Genomic DNA, 17747 nt, shown 5'->3' with positions numbered 1-17747 from the left:
GCAAAGAGTCAAGTGCTAGGATCCTGCAACGGGGATGCAAACCTGTTCTTTTGACTCAGCCTTTGAGTCAAGAGTTACCCTGCCCAGAGATGTAATTATTTGTGCTGACTCACGCTCCTGGTCTGATTAGATGAGTCCTATTCACTCCAATCCAGCAATATAAAAAGGCTGGGAGTGACTCTTCGACCACAGTGAACTAGAGGTTGAGACAAGGGGCAGGAGGATATTCTACACTGATTAGTCTAGGAACAGCTGAGCTCAGGAAAGTGAGGGTAAATTCTACCAACATTTATTGCAACCTCCTCATCATTCGTCATTCATAATACTAATGTGGGGAAAATTCATAGATTCCAAGGCCAGAAGCACTTGAAGCACTTGGCAGAAAGGAAGGTGATTCGGAATAGTCAAAATGGATTCACCAAAGGCAAGTCATGCCTGACCAACCTGATTGCCTTCTATGATGTGATAACTGGCTCTGTAGATATGGGGAAAGCAGTGGACATGATGTATCTTGACTTTAGCAAAGCTTTTGATACAGTCTCCCACAGTATTCTTGCCAGCAAGTTAAAAAAGTATGGACTATAAAGTGGATTGAAAGCTGGCTAGATTGTCAGACTCAATGGGCAGTGATCAACAGCTTGATGTCTAGTTGGCAGCTGGTATCAAGTGGAGTGTCCTAAGAGTCAGTCCTGGGGCTGGTTTTGTTCAACATCTTTATTAATGATCTGGATGATAGGATGGATGGCCCCTCAGCAAGTTCACAGATGACACTAAACTGGGGGAGAGGTAAATATGCCGGAGGGTAGGGATAGGGTCCAGAGGGACCTAGACAAATTGGAGGATTGGGCCAAAAGAAATCTGATGAGGTTCAACAAGGACAAGTGCAGAGTCCTGCACTTAGGACGGAAGAATCCCACGCTACATGCTGGGGACTGACTGGCTAGGCAGCAGTTCTGCAGAAAAGGACCTGGGGATTACAGTGGATGAGAAGCTGGATATAAGCCAGCAGTGTGCCCTTGTTGCCAAGAAGGCTAACAGCATATTGGGCTACATTAGTAGGAGCATTGCCAGCAGATCGAGGGAAGTCATCATTCCCCTCTATTCGGGACTGGTGAGGCCACATCTGGAGTATTGCATCCAGTTTTGGCCCCCCTACTACAGAAAGGATGTGGACAAATTGGAGAGAGTCCAGCGGAGGGCAATGAAAATGATTAGGGGGCTGGGGCACATGACTTACAAGGAGAGGCTGAGGGGACTGCAGAAGAGAAGAGTGAGGTGGGATTTGATAGCAGCCTTCAACTATCTGAAGGGGGGTTCCAAAGAGAATGGAGCTCAGCTGTTCTCAATGGTGGCAGATGACAGAGCAAGGAGCAATGATCTCAAGTTGCAGTGGGGGAGGTCTAGGTTGGATATTGGGGAAAAACTGTTTCACTAGAAGGGTGGTGAAGCACTGGAATGGGTTACCTAGGGAGGTGGTGGATTCTCCATCCTTAGAGGTTTTTAAGGCCCGGCTTGACAAAGCCCTGGCTGGGATGATTTAGTTGGTTGATTCAGCTTTGAGCAGGAGGTTGGACTAGATGACCTCCCGAGGTCTCTTCCAACCCTAATCTTCTATGATTCTAAGGGACCTCTGTGATTATCTAGTCTGACCTCCTGCATAACAGGCCAGAGAATTTCCCCACAATAATTCCCGGAGCAGATCTTTTAGAAAAATGTCCAGTGATTTTAAAAATTGCCAGTTATGGAGAACCCACCACGACCCTTAGTAAATTGGTTCAATGGTTAATTGCTCTCATTATTAAAAATGTACACCTTCTTTCTAGTCTGAATATGTCTGGCTTCAATGTCCAGTCATGGTCTCGAGCTATACTTTCTCTGATAAATTAAAGACCACCCCCCCTTATTATTTGTTCCCCATGTAAGTCCTTCTAGACTGTCATCACGACACTCCGTAACCTTCTCTTTAAGCTAAATTGAGTTCCTTGAGTCTACCACTGGAAGGCATGTTTTCTTATCCTTTAATTCTTGTGGCTCTTCTGTAAATGTCCTTCAGTTTATCAACATCCTTCTTGAATTCTGGGCACTAGAATTGGACACAATATTCCACCAGCAATCGCACCAGTGCCAAATACAGAGGTAAAATAATCTCTCTACTCCTACTCAAGATTCCTCTGTTTATGCATGCCAGGATAGCATTAGCTCTTTTGGCAGCAAAGTCACACGAGTTCATGTTCAGCTGATTTAATGTACTTGGGTGCAGTCCATGGACTTCAGTTGTCTTTGTAAAACAGGTTGTAAACGGAAGTAGACCAAATCCTGAGTCAATGTAAATAGCTGTAGATCCTATGTGCAAAATCAGCCATGTTCACCCAAAGCCAATGCACTGCAAAACATCTATGGTTAAAATGCATGTGTTGCCAGTGGGTTTTTTAAAAGCAAGGAATATATTCTATTGCTACATTTTAATTGTAAAATTGTTACATAAATCTCTGCCCAGTGGCTACACTAGTACTTCTCAGACTTATTTGCTGCAATCACAGGACCAATCTAGTTATTAAGAATGGGTTGGGGGAAAAGCTCCACAATGGAACGGAGCTGACTGTTTTGTTTTTGGAACTTACATCCCTGTTAGACCTCTTACTGTGATTATGAGAGCATGCTACAACAGTTGTCATAGAAACTGAATCTTTTCTCGTTACTACTTGCCCCTGCTTAGTCTGTGCTTTCACTTTCCTATTTGTAACGAAATTAGGCACTCGGTTAAATCCACTTATAAAAAAATTAATGAATTTTCCCCCTTGCATGCTGTACGGAACAGATGTTAATGTTGTGTTCTTTTGTATATCAACCCCTTTTTCCATTTACAATTGCTCTCAAATTATTGCTCTCAAAAATTGCTCTCAAAAATTATTATTTTCTATTTCTGTTCTGCAGCAGCAAACAAATATTACTGTCTGAGGCAAGTATTATCCAGTGGCTGATTGGTCCAAATTGACACTGTTCTGCCTCTTTCTGGAGGTTCAAAATACTTGACCAGACAATAGATGACATTACTGGCAGCGGTCACTGAGTAAGCTAAATATGAAAATGCAGGCTTAACGCCACAATCCCTGGCTGTTTTCACATTAGGCAGGACACTGTATGAGCTTTAAAAAAAATGTTTGAAGGGGGAAATATTTGTCAATTTTTTGTGGAAATGTTTTTCCAGCCAGCTCATTGAGATGTTGATATTTCTCCAAAAAACTGAAGTTTTGACAAATAGAGAGGGAATTGTTCAAAATAGTTTTTAAAACTTCCTTTGCATTTTTTCAGCCATGTGTAGACACAGCTTCAAATTTTTTTTTTTTTACTAATATAGGTCTGATTCCCCAATATGTTTTACCTGGGTTCAACTTCACTGAAGTTGCAATGTAAAACTGCTGCGACAAAGTGGAAAATCAGACTTATACGACTTATCTCCAATTAACTGAAAGTCCTCCCTATGACCAAATTAAGTCCTCAAGGGTTGTACAACCCTTTGAATCTCCACTCTGAGGTTACTGCAGGCTCAAAGAGTCATCCCTTTGCACACTTTGCCACAGATCTTTGAGCCTGCAAATAGGGGACTGCCAGCTTCAGAAACTGCCTTCTGTGTTTCCTCACCTTGAATGTATTGGGATGCTGACTAGCTTTAAAGGGGTGCATTCAAAATAGACCCCCTATCATCCTAGGAACTCTTGTATTCGCACCCTAAGTACCACTGCAATTATATTTGTACAACATATGCCTTGTGAGGTGTCATTTAAAATCCAACACACTAGTCAGTAATATCACTGCAAAATGTATGTTACAATGCTGTATGTGGAATTATGGATACTCACTGACATTGTTTTTAAAGTCAGTGGTTAAGTCTGCACTACAAAATTTAAGTCATCCTAAGTTATGTTGTCATACAGCCACCGCAGTAATTAAATTGCTTTTGCCTGTCCGCACTATGCTCCTTGTGTCAGTGGTGCGCGTCCTCACTAGCAGCGCTTGAGTCGATACAGAGAGCAGTGCACCCTGGGTAGGTATAACACTTGCAACTCACCACCGTCAGCTCCCCGCTCTGCTCTGCTCTGCTCTAGGTACCTTGCTCCCAGGCAGCTAGCCCTTCCCACTCCAGTGCTAGAGTGAGACTCCTCCAGCTGGGTGTTTTGGGAAGGGTTTGCAATGCCTCACTGCGGAAAATGAGCCTTACGCTGAGGGTGACTGGGGGAAAATGGTTTCAGCATGCCATGATGCAGTTCTCTCCATCCCATAATTTTGACCAAACGTTTCAGGTTTGCTCAGAATTGACATCAGTGGGAATGTAGTGAGGCAACGACTCACCAGTGCTGCTCCTTCTGCTGATCATCCTGGGAATTAGCTCTTCCAGCCCAGAGCGCCCTCTGCAGGCCGGTGTCTTGCCTGACGGTGGCCCCCATGTCCCTCTTGGACCCCGCTGCCCCTTTATCTTGGAGTGCTGCCCCCTGGCAGTTCCCCCACACTCTGGGTTTCCCCAGCCAGGGGATCTCCCAACCCTCTACCCCCACCTTACCTCAGTGGCTACTGCCAGTTGTCATCTAAGCCCCCGCTCACTGGGGCAGACTGCAGTGTAATGGCCACTCATCATTGGCAGGGGGTTAGGACCAGCTGCTGCCGCCTGTTCCCATGCTGCCCCTCTGCAGCCCTAGTACCTTTCTTGGCCTTTACCAAGGCCTGCAGCCTGCGGGTTTACCAGGCTGGAATTCCCTAGCACTGCTCTGCTCTAGGTACCTGGCTCCCAGGCAGCTAGTCCTTCCTATTCCAGGGCTAGAGGTGAGACTCCTCCAGCTTCTGCCCCATAGCTCTCTTTTATAAGGGTCAGCTGCTGCCAGGACCACCCCCCCCCTACAGGGAGTTACTTGCAGAATAAATGATTAGAACACCTTGCCAAGTATTCATGCATTTGTCAATTCTGGTCTATTTTACTGTAATGAACTTTACATGGGTCTACATCTGAAGACCACTCAGATATTTCCACTACTGCAGTATGCATGTGCCCTCTTACATAGTGGTGGTTCTTCCTGGGAAACTGAGAAAGAGGACAGATCTTGCATTCCTTTCCAAATGCAATTCAAGAGGCTCGATTTGGTTCGATCTGTAAGACCTTCTCTGCTTTGGGTCCTGGGCAGGTAGAAGACCACCATTCTCTCCATTCTTGATGCTGATCACTTTTTGGATGCTTTTGCTGGATTTGTTCATCAGCGTGCTGGGTACATATTGCGTTCTTACTGATGAGTCCTGCATTCTGGAAGTTGCTTTTCCTCTTGGTCTGACGGATTCTGTATTTGTTGACTTTTGGGGCATACTGCAAGGTTCATCTATTTATTCAAGATGTATTGAAGGAGGTGGATTGGGTAGGGAGGCTTTGTGGGATGTGAAAATGTACCACCTTTTTTTCTCCAAGTCTGTATCATTTGAATGTTGTTAATGTCCCTGAAGAGTTTGTGATATGGGCATGGTATACAGTGGGAAAAAATGAATTTAACACACGCATGCTGTAGTGATTTGCATCTTAGATAGCAGAGTGTAGTGCAGATCAAGGAGGAAAAGTTTGCTTTGAGATTCAGCAAACAATTGTCTCTTTCAGATACTTTTCTTTTCCTGAGCTAGAAGAGAACAGGGCACAAAGAGCATCTAAAGCCACCAAATAATCCCCTATTTGTCTTACCACATTAGAACGGACAAAATGGCTTAACCTACAACACAGACCATTTTTTACAAAAAAAAAAAAAAATTGCATCAAGGCTGACAGCTTGTGTACAAGGTTTCAGCCCGATGCAATTTAGGAACAACGGCGCACTAAATCACTCAGGGGAGGTTGGTGGAGAAGGTTTTGTTATCGAAATAGCAATTCAGATTTAACTCTACTGCAGATAAGTATGAAACTCTCCCTGCAGCACAGTATCGCTTGGCCAGTAAGATCCTCAGGGCAGAGACCCTGCCTTGCTGTTTTTATAAAGCGTCATACACACTTGATGTTGGTGCTCTTTCAGGAAAGGCCCAGGTTCTCTCCTGAACATAGGCTCTCTTGGGTGCTGCAAAGGGGAGGCTGAACAGAGCCAGTTGTGGCTCCCTCATTTGTGGACTGTTTCTAGGCAAGCCCCAGAGTAGATCAGAACAATGTGGGGGCTCCTCTAAACCATGCCAGCATAGCAGCTCCCCAGGGCCTGTTCTTCAGCAGGGAATAACTGTAGTCCAGGAGCATCCTGGACACACCTCTCCTGACCTGGCACACCCCCAGGTAGCGGGGTTGTATAGTATGCTGGTTCTTCATCATCATGATGTTCTCCAACACCAGTTGATGAGTCAGCCAGTTCCTGGCTCCTCTGTGCTGCCATTACAGTGCAAAGGGGCCAGATAGCAACAGAGAAGAAGAAACCATCTAATGTTACCTTTTATTTATGGGCTTGATTCAACCCTATTTGCACAGATGCAGCTATGCTCCCCACCCCTGCAAATTCACCAGACTGAACTGTAAATAACAAGCATATCTTATTCCAGTATTAAAGTATTGTAAATATAAACCATGTTCTCCTGCTTCATTCCATGTCAATCTTCTCAACATTAACATAGTGGTCTGAAGTTTTTGTACAGGACAGAAAATAAGCCTCTTTTAGGTGGTGTGAGTGGGTCCGGAATCCACCGCCTGGGGATCATGGGCTCTGGCAGTCATCCTGCCTAGGGGCCACGGTAGGTGGGGTAAAGGAACCCAGGCCCTCCCGCTCCATCGGGTTACAACCCAAGGCCCTGTGAGCCCTGCCCTGTGCCTTTCACCCTGACATGCCTCAAGTCAGCCTCTCTGGGTCACTGCCTAGCTCCCCCTTTCCTGCAGTGGGCTGCAGTTTGTCCTGGCAAGCACTAGCTTGCAGGTTGCCTACCTGTCTCTGGCCCATAAGAGGTGCTGCTCACTGATGCTTCTCCTTCTGATCTGGGCCTGGCTACGTCATCCTCCAGAGCTCCCAAAGCTGGTTCTTCTCCCTGCCCTGTCCACCCCAACTGAGCCAGTTGCCTCTGTTTTAGCCCCTGTCCATGTGGAGCATGCTCAGCATAGGCAGAGGGCAGAACCTCCTGAGTCCTGAGCTGCCCTTCCACCCTTTGCTCTCTGGAAAGGGGGTTTATACACCCCATCACAGTAGCCAAAAACCTCAGTGACTATGTAGATATTAAAACCTCTTCCCGAGGCCATTCTCCCTCACTTCATTTCTACTGAAGCCCGAATGTTGCATGAATAATTCCCATTCAATACTGGTTTATGTGCATCTGTTCACTTTCACATGAATCTGTGATTTAAATTTTACCACTGTGTCCAGGGGGAGTTTAATTTTACTGTGATAGGGTTACACATCAGTCAGCAAAGAAAAAGCGCTAAAAGAAAAATCCCTTCTGTCTGTTGTAACAGAATGTGGGTCATTGAGCAATGGCTTTTTGCTTTAATCCAATAACTAGTTCAGTTTCCTTTAAGAAAGTAGTGGTAACCTCTGTGGTTACCAATAATTGTTTCCATTGAAAAGTAACGTGCTAGACTATTCCTGTTCATGTCTGATCTCCCTCTGCCCTTTCTCAAAAGACTTAGCTGCCAAGACTTGCCGTCTATAGCAGTACATATTTAAAGTACAAGATTAGCCTTTTGTGTACACAGACCTCTCCAGCCTGCACTGAATATATTTTTACGGCTGTAGCTTTAAGCTGGCAGGCCAATTTAGAGAGCTTTTCTGGCTTCTTTAAATATAGGATACCTCTCTGTCAACATGATACTGTCTGCATTGTCACTTGCTGTTGTGTATCCTAGACAGGAGAGAGAAGAGTGCATGTGTTGGGGCTTTTTTTTGCTACAATAACTTTGGCTACATCTCATTTACAGACAATATCTGTAAACAGATAGTGTGTTGGTTTTGATACTATGAAATATCCTGGTCCAAGAACATTGTAGAATATATATCCTGTGACTTGTTCAATAGTTTTGTTTTGTTTGTTTTGGGGGGGTCACATTTCTTTATAATTAAAATGCTCTTCTTTCTCTATTTTCCTTCAAACCATAGGTTGGTCGCATTTAGGTCCTTCATCCAGTGACGTACTGAGCACCCGTCAGTTTGTACTGAAGTCAGTTTGATTCTCTAATGTTTGGCCCCTTTTATTTCTATTGCTATTTATTTGTATTACAGTACCACTTTGGGGCACTATTTTGCCAGTTGCACTTCGCAAGAGACAGTCCCTGCACCATATCGTGAGCCCCAGTTTAATGCCTTAACAACAAGCTGGTATTCGTGAGATCAGGCAATTAGCCTTTCAACCCACAGAGGTGTGAATTTACAGGACTCTTGCATTTCAACTCTCATGAGTTCTGATCTTACATTGAGTCAAGAGCATAATATTAATGGAGCCAATTTCCTTTTGTATTTTAAGCTGTTTTAGCCCCCTCTAAAGCTAAGAGGCCAATCACCGTATCTGGGGCAGAAATTGTTATGCTTCCTCCATAACTGTACATCAGGGGCTCGTTGCCAAGATAATGACAGAGTTACTTACAACTATATGATGCGTTTTAATTGTCTAGGGAGCTACAGTGAACTTTTCATGAAAGGAAACAAATTGGCTTATTGCTGCCAATAGATTTCAGGGAAATACAGAGAAAGGAAGCAGAGACATTATTGAATAAAATTCCTGTATGTGCTCCAGGCTGCAGCATCGCTCAATATCAGCACTAGGAAAGTCATACATAACGATACAAGTAGCATCACAATTTGTACTAGTATTTCCAGGCAAGAATTCTCTTCCCGTATGACCTATTGAACATAGATAGTTTGACAGTGCAAGTAAAACTAGTGTGTGTGCGGCTGCAGTAAACCATGATGGTATTAAACGGGTTCATTTAATATGATCCTATCTGCTTTGACAGCTGGTAAGACTATATAACAATGACTGACTAAATTAATTGAAACCCTATCTTTTGTCATTAATTAACCAGCAGCTGTCATGACACACCATAAAGATCTGGTGCCATATACAACATCTTGGAGGCATAGTATTTTTTAAAAAATGAAGGGGTATTGTGAGCTGATGAGTAACAAATATGTAGCAAAATATGGGACTTTTGGACAAAATGTTAATCAGTTAATATAGGTGAGATTTTTCAAAGGCACCTTTAAAAAAACAACTCAAATATCACTGAAATTCAATAACAGTTGGGTACCTAACTCCCCTAAGGTATCTCGAAAATCCCAGCCAATATTTTTAGACAAAAATTGTCTTGGGTTTTCAACTTTAATATAAGAAAGTATATCACCTGGGAAGCACATGCTCCAATTTGCAAGTATTTACTACAACAAAATAGGTTTGGGCAGATTTGGCCCAGAGGAGTGAACAGATTTGCTCAAGTCCATATAGTGAGTCAGTTGCAGAGCTGGGAGCAGAACTCTGGGGATGACTGATTCCCATTTATATGTTCAGTTCAGTCCATTAAACCCTGAAACTGAGTCTGAGATGTTTAATTTTCAATCCCATCCCGGTTTCATACACAGTTATCTCTCAGGAGGTCAGAGCATAGGGATCCATTCTTTGGTTCATGATTAATGCACAGCTAGTGATGTGGCTGTGACATAGCATGAATTTAATTACCAAAATAAGGCTGGGATGACATTGCTGGGATGGTTTGAGGGCAGTTGTCTCCACATGGGTAAGGGAATTTATAGAGCACTACTATCCTACTTCAATTTGGGAAGTCCACCAGCTAGTGGTGATGCTACATGGAAACTCGGCAGGATCTACAAAATGAACATCAGAAGACTAAGGGGGATGGGGCTGGGTGGGGCAGATCCTAATCAAGCTGTAAATTGTCCATCCAGGGGGTTACACAACAATTTACATCAGCCCAAGGCTGATGAATGATCACGCTGCAGGATAAAGGGATGGTTCCAGCCATAGATATTTTATGTTCCTGCTAAAAACCCCTTTTCCCACTTGTGAAATGGCACAAAATTGCAGGTGGACCTGGCACGCCCACCAAAAATGGCCCAGTTTCAGTGTGGCTGCCAGTATTTTCATACAGCTCTAGCCGCTGCTGCTTCTGTGTTGGGAGGTTGACAGCCAAGAGAATTCACATCTCAATTCTTGGTCTCTTCTTTCCTTCTCCCTCATCTCCCGTAGGGTTTGGCAGTGAATGTAGATGAGACTGAGCTTATTCCAATCCCTGGTGCTGACTTTTGGCTTGTTAATATTTGGCAACAAAGCAGCACTTAATAGGCCTGACATTCTTGACTAGGAGATGATTGATCAAAAGTCAGGGCTAGGCATTTTCCCCCCTAAATTCATAGTAACTTTATTTCCCAAGCTCCCACAAAAACAGAATGATTTGGACAATGGGATAGAAAGAATGATGACGGCTGGACCGGTGACAGAACAGAAGACAGTGGGGCACTGTGGAGTTGCCTTTTCCTTTCAGTTAGTTCTGCTGCTGCTGTAATCTTAATTTATAAAATGAGGGTGTGTGTGTGTGAGAGAGAGAGAGAGAAATGTATTCTCTGGATTATGCCAACTGTACTCTTCAGGAATGTGACATTATGAAATGAGATTTCCACATGCCTACGGGAATGAGCAGACACTGTGTTTATTAGCCTCATAAAAATACAATCTTGTATCAAGAACACCCAGGTTCTCTCCCCGTTTCCTCCTGCTAGTGTTGTGTGTCTGTGTCAGCCTTGCTCTGTTGCCAGTACTGGCCAGACTCTACTCAACTGGGACTCTGAATGTCAGCCAAAAATAGCTGGCATTGATTGGATGCTCTGGCAAGTTAATAACTCACAGCCAGTGAAAGAGCTTGGAGAAAATAAGCAGAGTCATTGGCTGCTGGAAACTTGAGCCCACTCATTCGCTGTTGGGGTGATGGCTTTGACTTCCATACAATGTCCTAGAGGAGCTATCCTAGCTGGGCTGCCTTTGAACTTGTTAAGGATGCTGGCAGCACACATTCCCAATATGTCCAGGTAGTGTTGTATAGGATGAAATTTGCTCTGGTGCAAAGCGCAAGGCCTATGAGCACTACTGAAGTTCTTAAATTAGGGGACAAGTGATGCAAAGGCCTTGTTCTCCATTGGGGTGAATTTCATCCATATAGCCTCATTCAATGCCTCTTGAAGCTGATGGAAGACTTTCCATTGACTTTCAGTGGCCATTGGGTCAGGCCCAGGATAAAAGACACTTTTAAAAATGAAGATGCAGAGTTGTGCCATAAGGAACTTACAAATGAAATATGCAACCAATTAAAATGGAGGGAGCTGGTGTGACACAGGCTGCAGCAGCAGCGAAGCTAGCACACACCTAGTTGATTTCACAATTTTACTTTGTGGTTTTTTATGGTTGTCATCTTATCTCTGTTGCCTATTTTGCTCTTGGTCTTTGAGGAGAAAACTAGGATTTATATATGCTTGGAAGTGTCAGGAATCGGGGCTTACAACAGATCCAGTCTCTGGACAACCTAACAAGTGCAGTGGCCTTTCATAAGCTACCTGAATGGCTATAATGCCCGATTGGTGGGAAGAATCAGCAGACCAGCTCTTAAGCCCAGAAGCAGCAGCCCACAGGTGTACAATAGCTGCATTTCATAAATATCTTTAGGGACATTCTGGACCAATATGTCATAATTTGCCTGGACAACATCCTCACTTTCTCTGAAAGTAAAGCCCTCCCATAATCAGCATGTGCACACTCTTGGAGAGACTCTGCCAAAACCACCTCAATGTGAAGCTCGAGAAATGCGAGTTCAATAAGGAAACAGTGGGATTCTTGGTATATATCATCTCAAATGAGGGATTTACTATGGACCCGCGTAAGGTGTCTGCAATATCCAACTGGGCTGCACCCAAGGACATGAGTAGCGATTCTTTGGGTTCGCCAGTTTTTACAGGTGATTTATTACAGCACTCATAATGGTGTTTCTGCAAAAAGGAGCCTGGTTTGCTTGGTCCATGGTTGCTCAGTCAGCCTTTGAGTGACTGAAGAGCATCCACCTCGGCACCCATCATGATTCACCCCGATTCCACTAAACAATCTGTGATTGAGGCAGACATCTTGAATTTTGCCATAGGTGCAGTTTTATCTCAGCATGCAGGCCCCACAACCAACTCTACCCCTTTGTCCTCTGTTCTTGGAAGCTAACCCTAGCAGAAAAAGATTATGGTATTTGGGACAAGGAGCTACTGGCTATCAAGGTAGCTTTCAAGAAGTGGCACCACCTCCTAGAATGATCCTGGTTCCCATTCAGAGTCCTGATGGACCGCAAGAACCTGTGACTGCTACCTACAGACCGCTAGATGCCCTAACCAATGCCAGATCCACTGGTCAGTCTCTCTCTCTCTCTCTCTCTCTCTCTCTCTCCCCTTCGCTTTCTTTGACTAGGTGGTAACATTTGCCCAGGGGAGAAATGGGAAGGCGGATGCCCTATCCTACAAAGATGAATGTCTCAGACCTGATGAATAAGCCTTTGCCATCATGTTGAAGATGTCCAACTTCGTCAAAAGAATGATGGACAGCAGTTTGATGTCCTCCATCTGCTCCATGCTCCCCAAAGATCCATTCACAAGCCAGATCATCCCAACCTAATTCTGAGTTCCTCTATCACAAGGGTTGTATTTATGTTGTAGAGGGACAACCTAGGCATCTGGTATTGACACTATGCTGTTGTTTGCCACTTCTGGGCCATTCTGGCAATTGCAAGATCTGGAATCTGGTCTTGAGGAGCTTCTGGTGGCCAGGCCTATGAGCTTACATCAAGGATTAGATCAGGTCCTGCAACTTCTGCACCCGGACCAAGCACTCATCATCAAAACCCCTAGGCCTCCTCCAGTCTCTCCACCTCCACAGCCTTGGTTTACTATATCAGTGAACTTCACTGTAGAACTGCCATCCTCAGAGGGACACTTGGTAACCCTGGTAGCTGTTGACCTCCTAATAAAGATGGTGCACTTCATCCCGATCCATACTGCTCCTACCACACAGCAGACGGCTTGGCTTTTCCTGGAAAATGTCTCCCACTTCCATGGGTTACCCAACAAAGCCCATTCTTGGCAAACTATGGCATTCATCCCCGCTTCCATCCAGAGACTTACCCATGGTTTTCCCAATACTGGCCATCATTGATTTAGACTCCCACCTGCACTGGGAGCTCAGGCAACAATCACAGTTTGCCAGAGAAGCCTACAAACGTTGTGGAGAACAAGACCGTCCAGCTACGCCCAGTCTGGTGTAGGGGGCAAAGTGTGGTTCTCTGCCCAGAACTTGAAATCATGCCACCCATTTGGCAAACTAGACTGCTAATACTTGGGCCCCTTCAAGTTTATAGAACAGGTAAACCCAGTGGCCTTCAGGGTACAGCTGCCCGAATCCTTGAGGATCCATCTCGCATCTTGCTTTTAAATCCCTACCCCAAGAACTCATATCCAAACTGCTCCAACCCGCCACTGCCACCTGTAACAAGGTGGACAGGACTACTTGGTTCACCAAATCCTTGACTCTCAAAGTTTAGGGAAAGGCTCCAGTACCTGGTGGACTGTGAAGGCTACAGTATGGAAGAGCGGTCTCGGGAACCGTTAGAGCACATCTATTACAAGAGTTTCATCAGGCCTGAGAAACTGGGCCCTGAAGACCCTATGCGGCACCCTCGCGGGGAAGGGGCAGAGTGTACTGTCAGAAATCAGGGATTGCAGCACAGCCAATCTAGGGCAACCGAACAAGCGCAGCTGGCCTGTAGGAGGCTGCCTGATCAGTGGGAAGAGTCCGCAAACCAGCTGTTACACCCAGCAGCAGCAGCATTTCAGTGGCTGCTCACAGCACTCACCCACAGCTGTAATAGCTCCTAGGCCTGCATGTTCCCAACTGCTGCCGTGAACCTTGCCTTGCCTCACTCTAGGTAGCCCAGCTCTGACTTCTGACTCTGGCTCTGGCTCTGACTCTTGGTCTGATATCTGGCGTCAGACTCTGACTCAACCCCTGAGCTCCTATTCCTGGCTGATTCCTGCTCCAACCGCTAGGCCCGACTGCCCACAGCCCAGTCTCTGAGAGCAAGAAGGTATATGGAAATTTGGAAGAGACATAAATTTACTATTAGCAGCTGTTTAAAAAAAAAATAGCCAGTACATTGCACTTGATATGGAAAGTTTGTGAGGTTCTCAGATACTATAGCAGTGGAGATGAACAAGTAAATAGATTTCCTGTGTCCTAGTCCTAGGCTTTAACCACAAGATCCTCCTCCCCTAACCTAAAGGATTAGTCTGCCCCCATTATTCAGACCGGCTCGCATGGCTGCGTTATTAATGTGAAAACTTAACTTAACTTTTGCTAACAAGTGTAAACACAAAATCCAGGAGAAAGCCAGGGGGATCAATAAAGTGATTGACTGGACGACCTAAAAGTGGCAATACTTCAACAAAAAAACTTCAAAAACAGACTCCGAGAGCCTGCTGAATTGGAATTAATTTGCAAACTGGATACAATTTAACTTAGGCTTGAATAGAGACTGGGAGTGGATGGATCATTACACAAAGTAAAACTATTTCCCCATGTTTATTCCCCCCTCCCCCCCACTGTTCCTCAGACGTTCTTGTCAACTGCTGGAAATGGCCCATCTTGATTATCACTACAAAAGGTCCATCCGTTCCCCCCCTCACCCGTTCTCCTGCTGGTAATAGCTCACCTTAAGTGATCACTCTGGTTACAGTGTGTATGGTAACACCCATTGTTTCATGTTCTCTATGTATATAAATCTCCCCACTGTATTTTCCACTGAATGCATCCGATGAAGTGAGCTGTAGCTCACGAAAGCTTATGCTCAAATTTTAGTCTCTAAGGTGCCACAAGTACTCATTTTCTTTTTGCGAATACAGACTAACACGGTTGATACTCTGAAACAAATTATGTAGTGCAACCTGAAATCTTCCACTCCCTGCTTTATTCCCTTTTACTTGAGGAGCCACATGCTGGCTGGCCAGCTGTATTTCTATTTTCATTGGCCATGGACTCTGCTGTAAAAGCTGGACCTTTACATTCTCAGGAACAATTCCCATAATTTATTTCCCTCACTAGTGCCCTCACTCAGCAAATGTGCTTTGTCCAAGCAATCCTTTTGATGCATCTTTATTTTTGCAAGTACATGGTAACCTGCACCCACTGTTTTCCTCAAAGACTTACAGGTAACTGTTAAGCTTCCAGAATGAATTCAAACCTGTGGTGCCCTGAATTATGTGCTTCATAATTTCTAGAATTTCAGCACCCCTTTCTATTGTAAAGATAAATGTCATAGATTGCTTCTCTTAAATCTGTAATGATTTAAAATGCAGCTATAGCATTATGTGATTTCCATCATCCTTTAAGTGATTGTTTTAGCTCCCTAATAGAAAATCTTTAAATGCATTTCAATATTCTGACATGCCACATCCTCCAAAGGACAGGTACAGAAAATCAGAGCTCTTTGACTGCATTTAAATCACCATCTGATTTTATCAAGTGCTGTTGAGATATCTTCAATAATCCAACCAAATCCCAGTTTGGAGAAATAAATCATGGCCCTTAAATACATTTCCCTTCTAGTGTCACTTAGAGAGGTTGCATCCTTCCTTCCCTAAGCTGCCAAGAAAGGGTGCTGTTAAGTGTGCATCATACTCCATTCAAGAGAACACTGCATTTCAGTAGTAGGTTTTCCATTCCTTTCATCTCCTCGGGGAGGGGGAAGAATGGAAGGCGATGGCAGGATCATATAAGGTATATTTTTAGGGATAAATTTATGTAATTGTAAGAAATAGTGACAGATTATCTACCTCTGTAGGTTCAAACAAAACTGTTTTCAGGAATACATATTCCATCGGGGATAAATAAGTGTAAGAGAGAATCTAAAGAATACGTTCATATAGTGTCACTCCAGACACTTGGGGTCTGATGCAAAGCCCATTGAAGTAGATGGAAAGCTCTGATTAAGCAAACAGTAGTGCTTCAGTTCTTTCTCATTCAGGCAATAATTCTCTTCTCATATCCCTCTGATATTGCACAACATCTGTACTTTCCCATGCCATAGTCAGTGTTGCTATCCGTAGGAGATCTTTAGTGCTTCCATTTTTCATAGATTTTCAGGCCAGAAGGGACCATTATGGCTATGTACTCTGCTGACCTGCTGCATAACACAAGCCATAGGCCCTATGAGATACAGTATATGAATTGAGGAGGAGGGAATGGATGGCTGTATCGTGTGGCAGTATCTTATTGCTTCTGGGTGGTAGGGTGGGGGGCACAAAAGGCGGGAAAGAGAAAATAAGGTGACTGAAAATTGGAACAGAGATACTGAACATGTGGATTACTGCATGGATGGGAGATCATTTTGTCCCTACGCATTTTTGTTTTCCTTTTAGGATGATTTAAAAATAGAAGTGTTTTGTAAGAATCAAGAAGCCGTTTATAGAATTATCCCATGTACTGAAAATGTCTGTCTTCCTCTTGGTGTGTCTAAGTCTAGGTATGTTCTTTATTCCAGGGAGTTTAGACTGTTCGAATGGTGTGACCTGAAATTTGACTAGCTCATTGGAAAAGCTGAACACGGTTTTGTGTGATGACATCTCATCTTGCAGTTACCCCCAGCACAGGCTGCTGCTGCTTACCCCTTTGCGTGGGACAAATTTCACTTTGGCACGTTACTGTAGAATAGGGTAATATTTAAGAGAGACTGTCTAAACTCACTTATTTTCTCCATATTATAGTTTAGAAATGGAGCAGCTTTTATTTTTCCAGCAGTTCATAACTATCATTCAAAATTTCCCAGTAGAGAAATGCACTGATCCAAATCAATGAATTAAAGTAGCGGGTTATGGACATTTCTAATGAACATAGCTGACATGTACCTATATCTGACTTTGACACTATATAATAAGCAGTCACCACACTTACCACAAGCTTGGGTGATATTTATATTTTAGACTTAATACTCTAGTTCCAGGATGATGTGCTATTGCTGTCATTTTAACTGGCATTCCCTTCTGTTCTGAAGCATCAGATATCTAAAGACCATACTCCTGGTTACTGAACCTCCTGTTAGTGAAATCTGTTGTTCAGATATGAGACCCTTCTGCAGAAAAAACATGGTTTAGATTGGATCAGAATGATGTGTTCCCTTTGTTTCTGTCTTAGTTCTCTTTATTTTGCAGCTTGCAGCTTGCACAGGTTCGTAAAAATTTTATTCATCTTTTGAAAATGTTGTAGAAAGAGTTGTGTAAATCCAAATGATGGCATCACTGTTACATATATCATCAACTTCACAAATAATGCCCCATGAAATAATAATATTCAATTCCATGCATGACAGATTTTCACAATATTCCTATTTCCAGCTGTGGAGATGGTAGCTCAGGTTTTACTCTCGTCAGCTCTCTCAAGCTAAGCAGGCTCAAGATAGGTCAATGTTTACATGGGAGAAGTCTTGGCACTACCCAGATGCTGCAGGAAGAAGAGTAGGTAGCATTCTTCCCATTTAATCAGTGTTGAACCAACGTCTGTGCCTGATGTTAAGGGGTACTTTAGAATGAGAAGAAATGTCTTTTGGATATGGGGCAAAACAAAAGTCCTGATTGGCTAGAGCTGGTAGAGAAATATTTTTTTCCCATGGAAAATTTCCAAAAATACCCAAAACACTTTTGGTTTTCATTTGAAAAAAAAATGGGGGGTTTCTTTGAAAA

At 43.8% G+C, this 17747-nt stretch overlaps 1 long non-coding RNA gene across 2 annotated transcripts in view; it reads left to right on the top strand.

Moving 5' to 3' along the window:
• LOC119843118 overlaps positions 1-17747 on the top strand; it is a 92020-nt gene that overhangs the window by 42596 nt on the left and 31677 nt on the right. The window lies entirely within an intron of this gene.

Source organism: Dermochelys coriacea, chromosome 14, assembly GCF_009764565.3.
Source record: "Dermochelys coriacea isolate rDerCor1 chromosome 14, rDerCor1.pri.v4, whole genome shotgun sequence".
Lineage (NCBI taxonomy): Eukaryota > Metazoa > Chordata > Testudines > Dermochelyidae > Dermochelys > Dermochelys coriacea.
The sequence above is the reverse complement of the archived record's forward strand: the minus strand, read 5'-3'. Positions and strand labels throughout refer to the sequence as shown.